The 5,201-nt window shown below is 36.5% G+C and overlaps 1 pseudogene; it reads left to right on the top strand.

Moving 5' to 3' along the window:
* Positions 1-2,212: 2,212 nt before the first annotated feature.
* LOC138930809 (RNA polymerase II elongation factor ELL2 pseudogene) lies at positions 2,213-4,090 on the top strand (annotated as a pseudogene).
* Positions 4,091-5,201: the final 1,111 nt, after the last annotated feature.

Genomic DNA, 5,201 nt, shown 5'->3' with positions numbered 1-5,201 from the left:
CAAGAACATGAAACAATTCTTAAAGAGGAATAGAACATCTCACTGTAATTAACAGACTTAATCTAACCTCTTGGTGTGACAGTAATATATCTTTGCCAGGAGAAAAGCAAAGGTACTATTATTCATTCTTTTGACCAATATTTTAGAGAGTGCCTTCTACTTTGCACCTGCTAATTCTAGAGGGAGGTACTAGGGACACAAAGGATCATGCAAATTTGTGTAGAATGTAGTTGCCACAGGTATGGAATCGGGATCTAGTAGAGGAGACAGACACATGAGTAATAAATGATAAGATGTGTGGTGTTTTTCATAGATCCACTGTGCTTTTTGGGACTGTCATGAAGGGAAGTATTAGTTTTGAGTAGAGGAAGGTCTTATGGATGGATGAGTAGAAATTTAATGGGCTGAACCTAATATGAATGAGACAAGTAGAGAGTATTGATGATGCCCTCATTTGCTCAACAAATGATGGACATTTAAGTTGTTTCTATGTTTTTGCTTTTGTGAACAATGCTGCAATGGACAAGGGAATGGAGATATATCTTTGAGATCTCATTCACATTTCCTTTGACTATATACCCAGAAGTGGGATTGCTGAATCACATGGTAGTTTTATTTTTAACTGATTAAGGAACTTCCATACTGTCTTTCATTGTAATTGTACCAATTTATGGCCCCACCAACAGTTGATGAATGTTCATTGTTCCACACATCTTGACCAACACTTGTTATCTCTTGTCTTTTAGATGATAGTTATTCTGATAGGTCTGAGGTGCTCATTGTGATTTGATTTGTATTTCCCTGATAATTAGTGATACTGAGCACCTTTTCATTAATTTTATCATTTAAGTAATGAGAACTATGACTTGTTTTAGAGTAAAGTTGATTGGAATCATAGTTGATATTTTGAAGACAGAAAGAAGAAGAAAAGATGGCAGGCAAGAAATCAAGTTAGGAAGAGAGGATATGATGTTGGATAAGATACTTTTGCCCTAAATTAGGACAATGGCTGTAGTGTGGGAGAGGAAGCGGTGGATTTGAATGTTATGCAGAAAGACTTGATAAGAATGTAAGCAGTATGAGAACAAGGATTTTTGTTTGCTTCTGTTTTGTTCATTGCCATATTCCCAAGCATCTAGAGTACTGTTTGGCATGTGATAGATATTAGATAACTAGCTATTGGATGAATGATATATTTGGTGGCTGAATAATTGTTTTGGAAGAAAATTAATGAGAAGTATATTTGAGGGAGTAGCAGAAGATGACGTTGAGGTTTTCTAGTTGTGTGATAAGGTGAAAGATGCTGCCATCAGTAAAGGTTGACAAATATGAGAATAAGATGGGCTAGGAATGTGAAGATCTTGAGGAGGGAGAATTGTGCCTTATATTTTTTAGGGTGAAATTTGTTGGAACTGGTTGGAATTTCCTATAATCTGTGTACATTCTGTAATTCCACTGTACATCTCTGGTATGAGTGGCTGCAAGATTTTTTCAGCATGGGCAACTTTACCTGGGTAATCCTGTGATCTGTTGAGGATCATCTTTAGGAAAATGCAAAGAAGCAGAATAATGGGCAGAAGGGGCAAGCTAAGGAGCTGGAAAGTCCTACTACTCACTGGTAATGGTTAATTGAGAAAGAAAAATGAGCACCTCTAAACTGTTGGCTTTTACCCACTATTTAAACAAAATAGCATGTTTAGCTATCAAGTGAGATCGTCTGTTGATAGGGCAGGCTCCAATCCCAAGGAGGATTCAATAGTCCACGTGTATGTCAGAGTAAATACAAGGAGAAATTAATGTTAATTATACTATTTGGAAGCCCTCTCTAGTTTCCATAAGCTTGAGACCTCTATTAATCCTCCCATTAAGTACTTCTACTTGATGTTGGGTTTACTGGGAAGAGATTATGTACTGAGCTCAGAGAATAATTCAGCATTTTCTACTTAAGGTTAACAGTTCCTCCTGAAGAGGAGTGAAAAATGTGAAAGGAAGAACATAGAAAAGTGATTAGATCTTTCCACCACATTTACCTCTCCAAGTTCTATGTCAACCAGGCACTTCTTGCTTTTGTTACATGGGCAAAAAGTCTCTTAGTTTTATAAACAACAGCCTAAGAGAAACATTTTCAGCCAAAGAAATGCATTTTTTTTTTTTTTACTTTACAACATTAGTATTTTACTGTGTAAACTTTGATCTTTACAGATATGACTATATGAAAGCTTCCGGAGGCAGAGAAGTGGTGAAAGTGGTACTTCAGGAAGGAGAAGTGGCAGTGGATGAGGCAGCCTGTATAGAGCCAAGGCAAGCCCATGGCTTTGTGCTACACAGGCAGCTTCCCAGGCCAGCCATTCAGGAAATTGATTCCTGTGGCAACCATGGAAACACAGTAATGCCTCAGTCTTATCTTCAGTTCCAAGGACTCCCAGAGCTTATGAAAATTCCCCCAGACAATTCACCTACTGATGGATACAGGTTTCACTTTCAGTTGTCAAATGTGAATAAAGACAACAATCAAGACCATATGCAAAAAGATGTCTCCAGCTATTATCCTTTACAGCCCAGTTGCTTGCATCTGATGCAAGAAAACGAGATGGAGTGTACAGCCATCTACTCTGAGCTGTTGATGCAAGTGAGAAAGAGCCAGGCAAACAAGGAATCCTACAACAAATGGAAATACATAAGACCATGTAGAGCAAAAAGAATGCCAATTCGGAAAGCACCTCAAGTCATTCCAGATCCAGTGCCTGAGAGAAAAAGAACAGCTCCTGTTAACCTGGCTTACACAGTCCGTAAATCACGTGTGCCCAATAGTGTTCACACTCGACCCTATCGGGAGAGGGTGATTCACTTATTAGCACTGAAGGACTACAAGAAACATGAACTTCTTGTTCGACTTCAGAGAGATGGCATGACTGCAGAGGACAAGGATTCCCTTGGAAAACTTTTGCAAGAAGTAGCTCATCTGAATACTCAGGATCGTTCATATTCTTTAAAGAATTGTGTTTTTAAAGAGCTCCAAAGAGACTGGCCTGGGTACAATGAGCTGGACAGGCAGGCATTGGAGTTAGTGCTTGCCAGAAAAGTACATCCACTTTTCAAAGTTACTGGAACCGACAATCCACAATTTTCTATAGATTCTAGTACAGATGAAATATTTTGTCCTTCTCAGGAACAGCTTTACAATTCGGCTGACATTGATTATGCAAAGAACAAAAAAGTTAGAATATCTCACCTGACAACTAAACAACAGCCAGCATCAAGTGATTGTTTGAATAACACCAGTGAAATATCTGCCATGGGTCACCCACCATACTCTGAATCTACCACCAGTCTTAGCTCTCCATCATTGCCCAACATCCACATTCCGACTTCAAATTATCTTCAGCCTGTCTATTCTAAGTGTAGTTATTCTAGCATTACAGAAGGACGTGAGACTCAAGACCCACATGTTGACAGGTTTAGTCAAAGCAGTAGAATTTTTGAGTGCCAGCAGGGTAAACACACTCTGCAAACATTAACCTCTATTTCGGTTACAATGAAGTATCCGAAGCATATGGAAAAACAGCATTCACTGACTGGTGAGAAATTCAAATACAGATTTACAGAATATAAAACAAAAAGCAAAGAGTACAGTATTAAGATTTTGGAGAAACAGCAGACAGAAAGTGAAAGACAAGATGAAGGTGCAAAACCAAATTCAAGTGAAGAAGTTGCAAAGGTTTGCACTCCCACTGGGAAGAGCTGTTCAACATCTGAGCTTCCAGATTATCTGACTAGCTATGTCACTATAATTTCCTCTGAGCAACGTGAGCGTTATGAGCAGGAATTTAGAGTAGATTATGAGGAATATAAGGCCTTGCATGAAAAGTTGCTGCCTTTTTCTAAAATATTTGTTTTTCTAACTTCACAAAAGGAGCAGTTTCCTCCAGATTCAAGAGAATATGAAGATATTAATAAAAAAATCTCACTAGAATATCAGAAGATGAAACAGATGAATCACAATTATTTTGAAGAAAAATTCAGATGCCAATATCTCTACAACAAGCTGGCTCACATTAAAGATCTGATAAATAGTTATGACCAGCAGTGAATACAGTCACAGTCATAGCCTGAGAATAGTTCTAGGACCAGGGTAAATAAATGTAAGCTTATTTATTTAAAATTTCAAATTACTTACTCCAAGATTCTAAAAGGATGAAGCTTCACTGTTGAAACAATCAGTAGTACTATTGTAATTTTCCTTTTACTTTTTATGATTTTTTTTAATTTTATATTTATTAGCTTTATGTTTCTTTATTTTTATTTGATTAGTTTGCTTTATGTTGATTTATGTTTCTTTTTGTTTCTAAGTCTCTTTTTATTTATTCTTATCATTTACTTTTTATTTTATTTTACCTTTTATGTACTTCTGAAGCTGTTTCATCTGTTCCCTTCTACCACAAAATTTGTTTTCATTCCTTTAGTTCTTTTCAAAACATTCTGAGGATCCAGTGACTTTGAAACAACCTTGTACACATTTAAAAAATAAAAGCTTATAATGAGCGATGGAAAGTACCTTTGAATAAATACAGCCTCTTTTCCTTTCTTAACACTTATGCAAGTTCAGCCTTAAAACACAGATGTTCAGAAAATTATAGAAAATACTATGATTCTTCAAGCAGTACACATTTTCGTTTCATTAAGTTTATTTGTTGATCAAGCATGAAACTTGATTTTATCTTAGAGAGCACAATTTATGTGGTCAAACATGCAAAGCTTTTAACTAACAATTCTATGTTATCTCTTCAAAGTACTACCAGTTGAAACAGGGAATATTATGTTTTCAAATTTAAGTTTTTAAAGGTTTTCCACAATATGAATATTGTCTTTAGTAAATGTTTGTTTCCATCATCTAACAGAAAGTTATTATATAGCAAAGAATGACAGTTTTGTACGATAGAAAGGCGAATAATAAAATGAACACTTAACAACTTGAAAACCAATTTAGGAAGCAGAAGATTCCCAAGTCCTTTGCAGGTACCTTTGTTCTCTTATCTTTCCTGTGTCCCTGTCCCGCCTCCCCTGAAAGTGATAAACACTCCCCCAAATTTATGTTTACCTTTGATTTTCTTTTAAAATCAGTTCAGTTCAGTTTAGTTGCTCAGTTGTGTCTGACTCTTTGTGATCCATGGACTGCAGCATGCCAGGCTTTCATGTCCATC

Source organism: Ovis canadensis, chromosome X, assembly GCF_042477335.2.
Source record: "Ovis canadensis isolate MfBH-ARS-UI-01 breed Bighorn chromosome X, ARS-UI_OviCan_v2, whole genome shotgun sequence".
Classification (NCBI taxonomy): domain Eukaryota; kingdom Metazoa; phylum Chordata; class Mammalia; order Artiodactyla; family Bovidae; genus Ovis; species Ovis canadensis.
Note: the sequence above shows the minus strand (reverse complement) of the source record. Positions and strands in the feature narration are given on the sequence as shown.